General features: G+C 33.9%; 1 pseudogene; it reads right to left on the bottom strand.

The window, feature by feature from the left end:
• The window catches only part of LOC116117494, a 46025-nt pseudogene extending 30144 nt beyond the window's left edge, over positions 1-15881 (bottom strand).
• Between the last annotated feature and the right edge of the window lie 1497 nt (positions 15882-17378).

The following is a 17378-nucleotide window of genomic DNA, read 5'->3' on the forward strand; positions in this document are numbered from 1 at the left end:
TCAAACAAAAAATTGGTACTACACCCGCAAACAAATAGGACACCAGGCACCAGATGTGAATAAATTAAATTTGGCAAATAACTTTGACCCAAAGCAAAAGTTATAACACCTGAATAGCTCCATAAATTTATTAAGCCTAATGTTCACAAATTATATGCCTCACGTGGGCAGACAAACAAATTTTCTAAATCAGAAAGATAAGTTTACCTGATTTGTACGGCAACAAAATTGCTACTCAGTTCCATGGAGTTTTAATAGTTCCCTCTCAATGTGAGATCAGCACTAGAGCAATTGCTTCATCAGGGAGTTGACTCATTGCAGACGAAATGCTGGCAGAAGAGTTAACTGTGTGATTCCTGAATGTTTGAGCCGGTACAGGCCCTAGCATACTTTCGTAAGCGCAAACCTAAGCCAGTGTAAAGAGGGAGATGCAAACAAGTATAATGAGTAAACTATATAAAATAGCAAGCTAAGAAGCATACAACACTTGTAAATTGTTTGCCTCTTTTCCAAGTTGAATCATAAAATCGTGATCTTCTTGGCCAATGTTATATATATAATCCAGAAATTCCCCACACTTGTTTTGCAATCCAAGCTCGAAACTGATATTTGTTAATCATATAGACAAAAATGTAGCCAGGAGATCCTAATAATCAAATAAAATAAAAAATACATGCATGGCACGTAGACACTAATAATTCTAACAACCTTCTTCCTTACAGCTTCAGTAAAAGTTTTTATAAAAATAGAATTCAGCCCCGTACTGGATTGATTACAACACTCAGCACAAAAAAAGGACATAACAATACAATTCTCACTTATTTCCTGCCCTAATTCATGGAATAGTATTCCTTTTTTTTTTTCTTTTCAGCTAATAGTTTATTCAAAAAGGCACCTAAAACGGGAGAAAATCATTGAGACATTCAAAATCGAAAAAAAAAAAAAAAAAATTGAAAGACGGAACATGGGGAAAGTAACATATAACCTAAAGGTTCACATTTCTAGAAGCATAATGGGAGCTAGTGCAAATTACATAGTACAATGAGAAGTCAACCATCTACTACCCTATGCTCTCTTCCATCGCTGATCACCCTAACTATACCACCCACCCTCCTTAGCTAGCTTATAGTTCAACACCAACTAAAGTAGCACACGTTGCATTCCAAATGGAAACATAATATAAACTTGAGTCAAACTAATCACAACAGCTGATAGAAACTCAGCAGAAATAACCTAGAACACAAATAGAGATAGAGAGCAAAATAAAACTGAGAGGCTACTAAAATACTATACTATCATCAGAGGTCCACACTTGCAACTATACATGATGTTCAAACTGAAGCTTTTCTAGCTACATTAAGGAAGATTAAGAACTAATGAGAAAAAATTAAAATTTGTCCAAGAAGAGCATTTCAGAGCCTAAGTCTACTTTCCACTTAGAGTTAAAGGCAATGGCAATAATTAGCCACTAAGAGGACAAAATTCAATTACAGATGACAATGATTAATAATCCGGCAATACCAATAAGAATTTTCGTAAGACTTCTTATCAAGGAATCCTGATAACTTCCATCAGCTGTTGAAATAGAGAAAAGTTTCCAACTTGATCAGAACCCAGAAAATTTCCTACAATTATCATGCTATCATCAACAGAGAAAGAAGGGCATCTGACATATGGAACTCACATGCTCTGGGGACACCAATTTACGCAAATCACCCTCAATGGAATTTGGAATGTGCGTTTCATGGACCAAAACTGTTTTCCCCTACCATCCCTCTGTAGGTTGCATATGCACAAAGCAACAAGGTTAGCTGATAAATCCTATAACAAACTAAAACTAACACACGATAATATACAAAGCACAAAAACAAATAAAGCAACTGTAAATAACACAGGTTACAAATGCTAACATAGATAAAATGCAACATTACCTGCAAAAAAGCACATTCCTTCATCTTCTTTCGAATAATTGCTTCGGACACATGAGAAACTGTGCAGACAACTCATCCACCCCAATGCAGGGAAGCACGCCACGCTTTGCAGCAGCAGAAAACTCACGTACCCATATATCACACCTATTTGTGCTATATGTTTGAAGATTCTTGATGAGGGGACATTACCTCCATAAGGCTCCTGAAAATAAAAAACAACATAAATAATAACTTTAACACCATAAAAGCTTTATTTTCAAGACTAAATTTGATAAAGCTGCATACTAAATGGCAACGATATTCAATGAATGAAATAAATAAAATAAAACATAAAAAGATAATGGTATAGTATTTCAATTAGTATTTCAATTATTGTTTACAGATTCACATATCTGACAAAATCAGTCAATGGTTGACTGTTCACTTATCTACCAGACGTTGCAGCTTGAAACAGTTAATGGGAAAAAAAAAAAAAAAAAAAAAACCATGTAGTAGGGAACATTGTATTACAGCATATAAATTTTCAACATAAATTATACAATAGTGATATTCAACTTGACCCAATACCTTCCTCAATAATTTTCAATGAAAAATAAAAAACAGTTGTCAAACTATGGAGAGCCAATATTGAGAGATGTGCACATTCATACATACATACAGATCCATGTACATAACCCGTGACCAAGTCAACACTACATGGGGTACCCCACTTTTTTAATTTGGTGGCATCACAAATTGGTAGATGAATGACTAAAAGATGATATTAAGATACATAGGGATTTACTTGCAGCTTTATTTAAATTACTAGAAAAGTTAGACAAAATTGCTATCTTAGTTATATAAGATAGCAGTTGTTTTTCAGAGAATTCTTCCTTTCCTCATTCGTCATAATTGGAAAGCGGATGTTTTATAATTTGAAATGTGTTTTGTACTAGTCAGTGTGAGGCGATAGAGGTCTTTTTGGTCTTTGCTTTTGTAGGGCTGTTTCTAGAAAGCCCTGTTTTTGTTTTTGGTAGTCCTGGCCTCCTGGGTTATCATTATGTTAGTATTCCTGTTTGGCTAAACATCTTATCCAAAAAATTTCTGTTTCTTACCATCCATATATATATAAACCCCCCATTTCAACACTTGCTACTAACTGTCTTTGCTGCTTTGCCATTATTAACTACTAGAAAAATATCTACAGTTTGGTGTTTAATCTTAAAATGATGTGTACAAAGCAACTCAGAGTTTACTTATTGAGAGGACGTGAACCCTTTTACTGTGTTCTGTGATATATTGTAGACTAAATTGCAAACCATGTGCTAAAGCTTTGCTATCATAATAAAATTTCTGTGGCTATAGTCATACAGGGATTAAGGAAGAAGACGAGCTATTACAAACCTGTTGTCCGACAACAGCAATCGTGTCTATGCGTCTTATGGAAATCTTTCCCTTTGCAGACCGGACCATCAAAAAATCAGTTGATGGCACCTTATGGGGAAATACGGGTGCCCTGTACATGTTTGTTTCAAGAGAAGACTGACTGCAACCAGCTTTTATATCTCCAAGGAAGGGAGATTTATCACCGGGCTCCAGCATCACAACATTGCCCAAGCTGTTGTTTCCTTTGCACAAAAGGGTGCTAGCTTGATCACCTGGGGCTGATTTTTGATAATAAGTGCACAGATTTGCACCCATTCCAGCATTGCTCAGCAGTAAAGGCCTTTCCTCACAATACCTGCAAGGAAATAAATAGTTTAATTTTCTCTGAAAACTCTCTCTGTCCTAAAAGAATGATGGTGTTATCACATTCAGAAGCAAAAGAGATTATAAGCTTTGTCAGTAAGCTACTATAACATTCTAACTGAACAAAAAGTCTTCCCCTTTCATCTGTTACTTCCAGGATATAAAGGTTTAATCATTCAAACATGACCAATAAAAGTCGAGCAATAATTTCCAGTGGATATGAAGCAATCCATGATTAAATGAAGGCTTTATTCGTATTTGATTAGGACTGTATTTTAAAGGCTACTATTATTATTGTTGACATGCTTGAATGATGACTAAATAAGAATATCCATTTTCTCCCCCTCAGTTATCTATTTCTCTTTTTGTTCTTGGGTTCTCATCTTTCTTTTCCAGGCTTCACCCCTTTCATGCTTGTTCTCCTTGATTCTANGTTATCACATTCAGAAGCAAAAGAGATTATAAGCTTTGTCAGTAAGCTACTATAACATTCTAACTGAACAAAAGTCTTCCCCTTTCATCTGTTACTTCCGGGATATAAAGGTTTAATCATTCAAACATGACCAATAAAAGTCGAGCAATAATTTCCAATGGATATGAAGTACTCCATGATTAAATAAAGGCTTTATTCGTATTTGATTAGGACTATATTTTAAAGGCTTCTATTATTATTGTTGACATGCTTGAATGATGACTAAATAAGAATATCCATTTTCTCCCCCTCAGTTATCTATTTCTCTTTTTGTTCTTGGGTTCTCATCTTTCTTTTCCAGGCTTCACCCCTTTCATGCTTGTTCTCCTTGATTCTATCCTCGTTTATTCTGTCAATTTCTATATCTTCTTGATTTCTATATTCTTCTGCTCCACCAACCACCCAATAACATTCATCTGCCTTAGAAGTGCATTTCGACGAATCCAATTAAAAGTTCTTTTTTATTTCACAAATCTATTGTACAGTTTTCAATATAGAGCTTTGCTAACTTTATACATGATTATTAATTTCTCCAATCAATTTAGTTACTTGAGTTTCCAGTGTCATGCTATACCTAGTTCAGCTATCCAGGAATACATACTTCATGTAATAATAACGGCTGCATGGCAAGGGGTCAGACAGTTTCCAGCATGCACAAAAAAAGATGCGGTCATTTACAAAAAGGAAACTTAAGCAGCATTCTACCAAAGAGTATAGGGTAGACAAAGACATAGTAAAATATATCATGCCTCAATAGCAACAAATATGCATTTAGAAAGCAAATGCAACAAAAACATTTTGTCGCTGCTGGGAAGACAATCCAATGAAAATAATGCAAAGATTTCTGGTACAATCAGACGAAAGTTGCCAAAATACTCCGCATCAAACCAAGCACATTTTGCACTGTCATAAGGAAGGCAAATCAAATTACATATAAATAAGTAAATAAAAAACATTTCACCAAAGATTAAGATCCATTTAGCCTCATGAAAAAGCACAGTTCAATAATAAGATACCAGGAAAATAACTTCCACAATTAAAAATCAGTTCTGTAATTGGCCTATAAAAAGCTCATCAAGAGCAAATCATGAAGAATAATAATTAATTAAACCATGAAATAAAAAATTAAGAAGCAAAATAGAGGGAGGGGGGAAGATGTCAAAAAGAAAAGATCACTTACTCCATTAAAAAGATATGGCCATCTTTTACAGAAAGATCAGATTTCTTCTTAAAGGCTCCAGGAGGGCGCAAAGACTTATTCTCCCCAGGAAGCTTCTGTGCCCTCAGCAACAAATTTAATTTTGTACGAACAAGATGAAGCAAGGAGTTTGGTTGAACATTTTCGTCACTAAGAGATTTATGGTCTTCAAGCTCCTTGCCCAAATAAAATAATTTCACCATTTCTGTTGGCTTGAAATCTATAAGAACAATAGTAATAGTTAAGATCTCTTCTAGGGAAATTGAAAAATCATTAGCCTTCAAAATGTAAAATCGCCAACTGATTTAAGATACCAAACCAATAATTATATATATGAAATGGACAAACACATGCCAAAGAAAAATGACAACCTAGCTTTTTTGAAGCCTTTGCTTTAATAGAAGAAACAGTTTCCTCAGTATCCACATGCAGTTTACTTCCTTTGCCTCCTAAGCTCTTTATGATGATTTTCACGGGTCCTTGAGTAGGTAGTTTCCCTTGTTCTTTGACTGCCACCTCATTGTCATGGGGATACCATAAAGCTTTCGGACGGTGAAAATTAGATATATCTTTACTGTATAATAGTTGGTAAAAATCAGCAGATGTATGATTTTGAGTACTGAGTACAAAATTAACTAGTCATAACTTATCAAAATGAACACCATGGCAAATCATATGAAAAATATGAAAAAGGCTTTTACATAAGACTAGGACTATACAAAATCACAGTAAATTCCAAAATCATAAAACATCAAAATAACAGCACCTGGATAATCTACTCTTGACAAGAATTTCGTTCGATTTCACAAAAGAACAACAAAAGCTTCCAATCCAGGGCAAACTATCGGGCCCATTTAAACTGAAAGGGTACAATGTCTAGGGCATACCAGTTAAGAAATCTCACATAAGATTGAAAAGAGTCACAGCCAAGCACAAATTGTCCCAATGGAAAAGGCTGATCCTCCAAGCACATAAACTAAGATGGTTAATGATCTTAGATCGAGGAAATTAAAGGATAAAGGCGAAGGTTTGGATGGTACAATAATGACTGAACCAAGAGCCAATTAGTTTATTCTTGAATGCAGCATTATAATACTTAATTGTTTATGCAACTAATCTAAATTAAGGAACCATGATACGTTTTCAGAGGAAAGCTATCAATATTAAATAAAATCCATGATATAATTATACATTTAGCCAACCCCATAGAATACCATAGGTAAATTAAAGTTAGTACCTCTTCCATTTACACGACTTAGAGAGGTGTCTAGAGGTAGGCCACCTTATTAATATTCCGCAAAAAGCATTTGTCATCAACTCTCAAATTTTGTAAGCTTAAAGAATTTAGGAAATCATTAATTACTCACAATGAGGTATAGCAGTGGTCCAATTACTAGTTAAGGTATAAATTCAAACTAGTTATAGTTCTCCCCAATTATGGAGATTAACATTGTTAAAAGAAATTTCAAAATAACAATTTTGGAAGCAATTGTTCACTGTTTCGAAGTTTTATCTACTAGATGCAGCAACATATCAGAAAAAGAGTGAAAGAATACAAGAGATTGATATATAGAAATAAAACAAGCAAGTAAAAAATTAAAATCATTTATCATCTGACACAAAGACTGCTGCACGGCTAGGTCACAAATTATTCTTGATTTCTTGATGACCACTATATCACATATCCCCATCAATAACTTACAAACATTCTATGCATAAGTAATATTCTTAATTTTCAAGATTCACACAAGACAATGCAAATTCCATTATATATTCCAGTATCTATCTCAGAATGCCAGACACCCAATAGCTCAAGGAATATAGCAGATTCATAAAGTACTAGAGAAGTTTGTGGGAAAAGAACCAGCTACAGTATAATAGTTTAAAAATAAATGACCTCAATTAATTTTCTTCAATTTTTTACCCTTGGAATGTTAATATGTTAACAAACAAACTCCCCTACCTCTCCATTCACTGGGTCCAGTGATCAGGTTCTCATTAGTATCAATAGAATCTTATTTCTAAGGACAGAGTGATTCATTGCTGCTCTCTAATAAATTTCAAGAATAAAAATTGAAAAAGAAAGAAAAAATTTGCTTGAGCTAAACAAATCTGAAGTGAGAACAGTTCAACTTAGTGGAGGAAACACCAAAAACTTTTGAAGTAAAAGACTCATTTAACAGGTTAAGAATATGGCATCTATACAATAAAATGGACCAATGTAGCAAAAGGAACTGCATCAACAAAAATCTATAAGTATGCAATACAATAAAAGAACAGCAGATGAAATGGCATTCATCCTTACTTGCTCAACTTCAGTTTCATTGTCTGCAGCTTAAGTGCAGGTGCAGAATGATGAACTCTGATACCATGCGGGATGCGTTTATTTGAATTGGTTTGCAGCTGCTGGGATATTTTCCCATTCATGTAGAACTTGTCATTTGCAATGTTAAATTTCCAATCACATTGATACTTATGACCCGACAGCTCAAAAGAATCTAAACTGCTTGATTTAACAGATCGAGTTACAATCATAGCCCCAGCATGCAGCTCAAGATGTTTATTGTCCTTGTTATCCAGAATCTCAAAAAGCATTTGCTCATCTTGAAGATCGAGAATTAGCTTAGGCTTCTCTACAGCATCTAGTGGTTCCCACATGATATTATCTAACCAAGATCCATCCATCATATCTCTGTTTTGCAAGGCAAGTTCACTGAAGCGCTTTAAAGCATCAAATTGGCAAAGCTCTGGTGAGCAATTCTCCCTTCTACCATCTCCATGATTGATATTATCCAGGTCCAACTGAGATTCTAACCTCAATATTTGGGGATGGCATCTGCTTTCTACAAAACTATTATTTATATGATCTGAAGAATTTCTTGACCCAAAGGGTTCCAATAAAACATGAGAATTATGCAAAACCGTACTATGATCCTTCTCATCTTTCACAGAGAGCTCTGAATGAAGACTACATTGCCTAGGCTCAAGTTCTGAATCCCCAATAAGAGCTGTTTCCAAATCAGTTCCAGTGATTTCACCACTCTTAAAAGAATTTTCACTTGCCGCAGGAGAACTATCCCAGAGGATGTCTTCCTCCCAGTCGTGCTGATCAAGCGGGAAAAAATTAGGACTTAACGTTGATTGCCATCCAGCAGAAAGATTTAATTTTAAGTCCTCTTTCATTGGTTCTGCACTAAAATAAGAGTCCTTTCTTAGCTCATCATATTGTCCAGACATAGGGGTAGCATCTTGCACAAAACCAAAATTTGCTAATTCTGAATCACCATCATTAAGTGAGGTATCATGTTGAACTACATGCGCATATTTCACAAATGAACCTTGACTTGAGCCCTTTAAATACACCTCCTCATCCTCTTCAACAAGATCAGAAATATCCAAAGCGTTATATCCGTCTGGAATGATCAAGGGAAAAAATGGAACGCCAGATAATTAAAACAGGATGTAGGCAAAGAAACAACACAGATGTAAACTGACATAAACTAACTCTATTAATTCAACAGACTTTTAAGGCCTGGAAACATCAAGGAAATAAGACAACATACCTTTATGAATGGAATACCTTTGTTCTCTTTTCTCCCGTTTCTTCAATGGCTCATGAATACCAAATATTTCAGAGAACCGTAAGATCACCAGACCCTCTTCTACACACAAAACTGGCAGCAGTGCAGAATCTTGGCCATCAAATGCACCTTCCAAAATATCAGCCAACTCCTGATGGATTTTATTATTAACAAAATGAACACTTAATTACCTCTATAGAGTAAATGGAGTAAACCGGTATATTGCATGTCTTACGAAAAGGTATCACCAGTTAGGCATCTTACAGGAATGCATATCACACAGCACACATAAGATTTTTTTAATAAAATTTGCAATCAATTAATGAACCATCAACGTATTAATTAATGATTAAGCTATGACAGTATATTTATAAAATTGACCATTTCTTATGATATAGGAGACAGAGGATATGCGAAAAAAGAGAATACATGAATTACTGATCTCAATAACATACAAACTGACACCTAGATACATGGTAGGAGTGAACTCCTATAGCCACCACTCAGTCAACTATATTTGTCGATGAAACATCACTGCTGGATAATGCAAATCTTGACAACATGGTTTCAGCAATTATAGCATTTGCTCTAAGCCATTACCATCATGATAGTCAACCTCAGCTCCTAATAATATCTCTCTACTACCATAATAAAAAAAAAAAAATACCAGCATAAATTCATAATTTCATAATTCATTCGTACAAACTTAATTTATATATGGACTCCATTCCAGAAAATTAAATTATCATCATTAATTGGGTCAAAATACAATATCAAATGTCTAGATAAAATGCAATGACATCATATGCAATACACAAATCAGAAAGCCATTGCTTAGCAAATAATTAATTTCACTATTAGTCAACATCCAACCAGGAAGTCACTGTTTATCAAGACCATGGGTAAATTTAACCAACAATAATACACTACTTCCTTTCATTCTTTTGCCACAAAAAAAGGGTGGGGGGAGGAAGTAAAGGCTACAAAATTCTACTGGAAAAGATATGTCAATATACTTCTTACACTGATCACAAAATATGAAAAAGAGAATCCAAGAATTAGAGGGAAATATGTATCCAACTGACCTCATCATGATCTTCTACCCCAACTACCATATCTTCTTCAGTACCCAAAGATCCAACTTGTAGATCATCCTCAAGAGATTTTTCTACTTCTGGTACTGCTGTAACACACGCATCCTGCTCACCTGAAGGGAGAACGCAAAGTTTGTTAAAATTCAAACTAATAACTAAGTGTTCTAAAAGCAATGATTACTAAATGTTCAAGAACCATGAAACCATGATCTCCACAAACAATTCAAGGTCAAAACCTTTAAAAACTTGTCACCCTCTCTTTTGATCCCCATAGATTTAAGTCCCTTTTCCACTTAAGTGAACTTACTTAATTATAATATTTAAATAAATATAACATAACTTTTAAGAAAGAAAAGGCAAGAGGTAAGCATGGTTGACAAATGTTAAGTTGAAATCACTTTATTCGGCAATCTAACAAGCTGACCAGCCAGCCAATGCTTCTAGTAAGCAAGCAAAGAAGTTATACAACATGAACCAACTCTCCTATAGCAGTCCTCTAACTTACGACCAAGTGTAAGGATGAAAACTTTGTTGAGTCATTTGACACCCAGGCATCCAAACCTGAACAATATTAGGTTCAACCAGAGATGAATGAAATTCATTTCAGATCCAAACAAACCAAGTACCCAACTTCTATACTTAGGCTTGAGCAATTCTACAAGTCTCCCAGTCTCTTCAAGCAGTGTATGTGAAATACACAATCATGGTGATTATAAATACAACCTATGCTGAATTACATTGAGAGATTTGAAGATTAATAAATGTCTAAATATTTTATACCACATTTTGCATCCTATGCAAACAAACACACAATGGGGCCACCGGGTGGCCTTGGAAGTCAATCAATCCATAGAATTGCATTGATACCACTTATGATCTACATACAATTCCGTTAAGAAATTTGAAGATCATTGTATGTGTGAAATATTAGAACCCACATTTAGCAACCCCTTAGAAACTAGCATATAGCACTTGAAAACAGAAGTTGGTTGCCTCAACAGATAATCTAAATAAACCTACTTTAAACAGGTGTCCAGTATGGAAAGTACAACATTTACACCACAAATACAACAAATCATTCCAAATGCTACACAAAGGTCAATGCAAAACGAAATTTAGCATCAAGGTACTGCATAAATAATCATAATGATAATAATAGCCAACAATAAAAATTCATAATAATAATAAGTATCTATGTGAACCCTGTGAAAATAAATATTCAAAAATCAACAATATACTATAACCGAAGGTTCCAGGTTTCTACAAATGCAGAAAGCAATCTGAACAACACTGACAAAACTTTAGAGACTTAGTTTCTCATCCAGCATGGTGCAAACAAAGTAAATACATGTAGTTCTCAATTCAACAATTTTTTCTTTAAGACAGGATAACATATGCCAAAAATTTTATATGAGGTGTTTATCAAGAAAAATCTAATATCAACAAACAAATGAAGATATAGGGTTAAAATTTATTTGATCCCAAATCAACAGATAAAGTATATTTAAACTAAACCTGATAAAGGTATATTTTTCTTTTTTTAATTAAGAAACAGTAATTTTTATTAATCAATATAAATATCAAATTTTCGAAGTCCACCAAAAAAAATAAACAAGGAAGATATCATCCAACCTGATAAAGATATTGTTGAAACTTTTGTTTCTTGATCCACCAACTCCTGCTCATTTTCAAATTCATCATCCTCATCGTAATTTTCATCATCAAACAGAGAAGTTGTAGGTTTCAAAGTAGCCAGATAAACTTCGGCAGAAAAGTATTCCTTTTTTGGTAACAAGTGGTCCTCCTCACTAACAGCTTGAGTCTCTGGCCCCTCATACTGCTCTTCAATATCTTCATAATCAACGGCATCTTCAGCCTTCTGATCATAATCTAGCAGTAGAAACAAAAAATTAACTTGTAATAAGAATATTTGGCCACATACAGACAGAAATTCAAAGCTTTGAATTAAACTGAAGTTCAATCACACAATCTAGTAATGCTAAAAGCTAATTACCCATCTCCCCAGCCCAAAAATAATCAGACATGTAAAATTGTAAACATAGGATGCGCTGGGCACACTGTACATCTCTCCACATGTAGCGCTTGCAAAATGCACCATGGCCAACACTAACTTCATAACCAACATGAGCATACAACATGCACTCTGAAGTGCCTAAGAACTTCACCACCATGACAAGCTTTCTCTTACTCTCTGGGTTCATATTTAGACCTGGTGTTTTAATGTTTGCCTTAGACACTGTTCACATAAATTTGTTCCAAACAAAAAAAAAGGATGTCTTTATCTTTTAAACATCAACACCAATGCTTCCATAAGGGTACTCGTAATGACAAACTATACAATCTTTTGATTTTTCAGTAAAACTTCCAATGCGTTTCACATAACGTCATAATAATCAACATAATTTCAACTGTGCTGATATCTAAGTCCACTAGATCATTCAATAATCAAAGATAGAAGCGCCACTTTGACTAAAATTACTTTCAAGGGGGTAATAAGCACCTGAATCACCAATCATTTAGAAAGCACCAACAGAATAGAACCAAACAAAATCATTAGTGGAAAAGGGGCAATTGAAAGCCCAGGATATCCAACTAAAAGCAGTCTTTTCCGTTTACTAAAGTCTGTTCATTCTAGTGATACAGATACAATTAGCAACAACCACCAAAAGTGTTTCTAAATTATTAAATGAAGAAAATAGTAAAGAAAAAGAACTAGCTAGTTGTGGAAACAATAAAAGAACTCAAAAACTGCATGAGAGAGATTTTCCAGGAAGACAATGTCACCTTGATCAGCAGGATCAGCGGGCCCTTGAGGTGAATTGACTGACAGCTGAAAATTATTCCTCATAAGTGTTGCATCATTTACAAAAAAAAAAAAAAAACAAAAAAAAAAAAAATGTAGACGTCTATGAAAAAGTTTTGTTGTTGAATATAGAGAATAATAAAGCTTAAACAAATTAAGATTTTCATACATCTATATCTGTGAGAGATGGACCCAGCTTGTCAGCCACTGCAGCAAGCTGCTCCTTTGCATCCTGTAAAAATAATTGTATTCCGAGAATTAACACAATCAAAAAGATGAAAAAAATTCAACTGTGAAAGATATACTAAATCCAAATTTGTAACAAATATATACCCGCCTACAACTTAATTAAGTTTCCATTATCAAAAATAGATCGCAATATAGAGGAAAAACACACATAGGCCATATGCTAAAAGGCCTATATGATGACTGTAGACACATATGCTAAAAGGCATATATGATGACTGGGTGTATTATGTTTATGTCAAAGCTTGTCTATATCTGTAAAGTTATTATCCTCATTTGTTTCTGTATATCATGATAGAATGCATATAAGGGAAGGATAAAAATCACCTCATCAAGGTAATCAATGTCAAGATCACCCGAATTGTCAACATTCCCAAACATAAATCCCAAAAGCCGGTTACCCCCACTAATATCCTCATATTCCTCATATTCCTCATCATCATCTGTCAGTTAAAAATCTTCATAAGATTTGGAAACAAGAGGTATATCTAATTGAAACTATAGGTATCATGCTATGCACAAACAAATTAGTATGCAAAAAAATGCCTAGAAATTAATTGCAATAAATATAAAATTAAAATCCAAACCATCATGACAATAATCAAAGAATAAAACTATGTGCACTAACCAATGTGTACTAATCCAAGTACTAACATTGGAAATTTGAAATTCCCTCCAAAAAAAAATTTCAAATTTCCAATATTAGTACTTGGATTAGTACACATTGGTTAGTGCACATAGCATTACTCATAATCAAATAAAGCCAATTCCAAAAAGAAACTATAATTCTGCAAGTTCCATAATTGTGATTGTGTCCATACAGAATTCATAATGTCTTCTATTCCTTCAGTTACCAGTGAAGTAAACATTGCTATCTCATAATTTATACAAACCAAGCATGTCGTTTACATACATGTCAAGCAGTATAAAAGGGCAGACAAGTAAATTTGGGATCTACACAGGACTTTCAGATAATTATTTTTTGCACAATTACCCTTGATGCAACCTTTTGACAGCCAGCTCACAGAATTCAGTCACCTATGCAATAACACTTTAAATTTTTACCCTAAAACCCATTCCTCTACTTCTTCCCACTCACTACTTTAAACTTTATGCCTACTATCAAACTAATGAAGAATTAGACCAATATACTAAGATAACATTAGCTTTTTCAGTACTCAAGCAACAAACTTACCTTCATCCCGGTCATCCTTCGAACCACTACCCGAATCATAACTACCCATTTTATGATAATAACGGCTCTGCAAAACAAGCACAAAACAATGAACACACATAAGTAAGAAAGTTTTAAAACATTTTTGTTTTCAATCCAAAAAGGGAAATTAAAAGACAAATAAAAAAAAACTCTATAAAGTTCAATATTTCAATTCTCTCCAATTTGAGATCAAACGACAATCAATTATTTATAAATCAAACCCTAACAAGAACAAAATTCAAATAAACTGAACCCATAAGACAGCATTCTCTTAGCTGGCAACACTTTGAGAGAAAAAAAATCCTATCTGATTGTTAACTACTGAACCCAAATTTGAATCGCAACCCAGAGATACTATAACCTGGGCTACAAATGGAACATTATTGAGTCTGAAAACACTCTTGCGAGTCTTGCAGTAAACATGCTGATCATGCTCAGTTTAGCTGTAGACAGCAATAAAGGAAGAGATCTTTCTATCTCCATCCTTGGCTCTGGCTAATTCATGTCCAGTATTGATTAGTCTTGAATTGATAATAGGAATGCCAAATTTCTGGGCCAGACAGTATTTTTCCGGGTCCAGCCCTGGGAATTTTATATCCTAGGCAGGGCCAAGTCTACCGAGGTCCGGTCCCAGTGTTATAAATCCAGGTCTAGATACCCAGGTTGTGTATGATTTCTAATTTTTAACCTGTTTTCTGTTTTTCCTTTAATTAGTTTTATCTTTTAAAATTCTAACCTATAGCTTTTCTTGTTTATAAAAAATAAACATACTTCATACATAGTACATTATAATTTATTGTCTAAATATGTTTCCAACCGTAGGAAAATTCTGCATATTAATGTGAGTGATAGTAATATGCGATCTATACAAGAGTGAAGAAAATGAAAGAACATTAAAACTTGAGAGGAGTAGCTATTAACAGAAAATTGAGACCACCTCCTAATTGAACTAGGAGTATCCTGTAAAAGAATTAAAACTATTCTCCTAGATTCCTAAAAATTTTCAAAATACCAATTTCATAAAAAGTTACCAACAAACATCACCAACTATTCAAATAATAAAAAGAAATTTCATATATATAAATGCCAACAACAAGGTAAGTAATCCGTAACAAAATCCAAACATTACGATTAACTCAAAACAAAACTTAAGTCCAACAATTGTTAAATTAAAAGAAGTTACATTTTAGGTGATGCCGCCTGCTGCGTGGAGGTTGTGTAGTGGCTGTTGCTGCTGCGTGGTGGCGACTTCAGGTACTAATTATTCTCATTGTGGTGGCTGCTCTGCCTTTGCGTGGTGCGGACTTCAGGTAGGCGGTGGCTGCTTTCAAGTATTATTTTCTGGCCAGCAGCTGGCTGCGTGGCGGTGGCCGTGAGGAGCGTACGTCAGAGGAGAAAGGTGAGTGTTTTTATCTTAGGTTTTAGGTTTTAGGTTTTAGTCGCTTAACAATTGTAGCGTTAGGGATAGATTAGGAATTTTGCGGTGAATGTGAAGAGGGACGAAACGACGTGCCGCCGAATTTGGTGGCGGAGAAGGGAGAGGGAAAACAGCGACATCGTTGTGCGAAGAAGCGTAGACGTTCACGTCCATCTCCCGGTTATTGGTTCAAAGTGAGGCCAACTTATACATAGGATTCGGAGCCCAAAATAAATATTGGACAATGTGATGACGTGGCAACTTTGTTGTCAGCTGATCTAACTGAAATATAAAGGGTTAATAAAATTAATTCCCCTAAGATAATGATAAAATTACAAATCTCCCTAAAATTCTAGAAATAACAGAAATTACCCTGATGTTAAATTTTGGTGTTAAAATTAACGGTCATCAGAGTTAAATAGGTAATTTTTACGAACACCTTACAAAATAAATTTTTACGTCTCACTAGCATATCATTAACGACAATAAAATTTTTGTTCTTGCACAAACCTTGGGAAGATTTTTGTCATTTTATAATGAGTAATCCTATGTTTACTCACGATCTTACTAATCATCTTACTATCCTTTATTAAAATTACATATGGTACCCGTACTATACTTAGTAAGATCGTGAGTACGGGTATCATATGTAATTTTAACAAAGGATAGTAAGATGGTTAGTAAGATCGTGAGTAAGCATAGTATTATTATTTTATAATACCTCAAGGAGTCATTTTAACCCAATATCAAAATGTATCTAACTTTATTTTGGTTTTCTTTATTAAATTTATTAAATAATTAAGATGTGTAAATTTACTAAATAATGCTCTCTTTAAACATAATTTAATAAACAATTATATTTGACATTTTATACAAATTCTCTTACATAAATTAACTTATATAAAATTGATTGGAGATTACTGATCAAAACATGTAGACTCATTTTGTGAATTTTCTATTAAATGACGGTGATGAGGGGAAGTTGTTGATATTTTTGGAAAGGTGAGGGGAAGTTGTAGCTAATTTCTCATACCTGTGGGGTGTTGATGACATTTCTTGAAATCTTGGGATAAGTCATAGATAAAAGTCCTTTTGAATGAGATGAATAAGTTATACTAAGGGACGTAGACAAAAAAATGAAATCAGGAAAGTGGCTTTTAGCCCGTACTATTTTTCACTTTAGCCTCATCTTTAAGTTTAAACGAGGATATAATTATAATAAAAAGAATTATCTTTCTTCAGTTCTTCTTATATATTTTTCCTTCAAAGTTTTATATTTATAGATATCAAAAGTTAAAAATAAATTTAAATCAATCCTATTAACTAATAAAGTATGAGACAAAATTAATCAAACCAACTGAGACTGAGAGTTTGTGATACCTGGTATCTTGTTTAAAAGAAAGAAGAAGAATAAATTTTGTCTAATATAATTATATTCGTACTCAGGGACATACCAGAAATAAAATATAGGTTGATCAAAGTTGGAAAAACAATATAATTTTAAATTAACATAAGCAAAAATTTTATATTTATAAAATTCTCATTAACTAATACATTTGTAATTGTCCTCGATGAGATTTCTCTTTTGAAAGTATGGTATACTGGTTTCTTTATCAATACTATCAAATACATATTTCTCTATATACACAACTAAGCTATCATTCAACCATT

The sequence above is a fragment of the Pistacia vera genome, unplaced genomic scaffold (genome assembly GCF_008641045.1).
Source record: "Pistacia vera cultivar Batoury unplaced genomic scaffold, PisVer_v2 Contig812, whole genome shotgun sequence".
Classification (NCBI taxonomy): domain Eukaryota; kingdom Viridiplantae; phylum Streptophyta; class Magnoliopsida; order Sapindales; family Anacardiaceae; genus Pistacia; species Pistacia vera.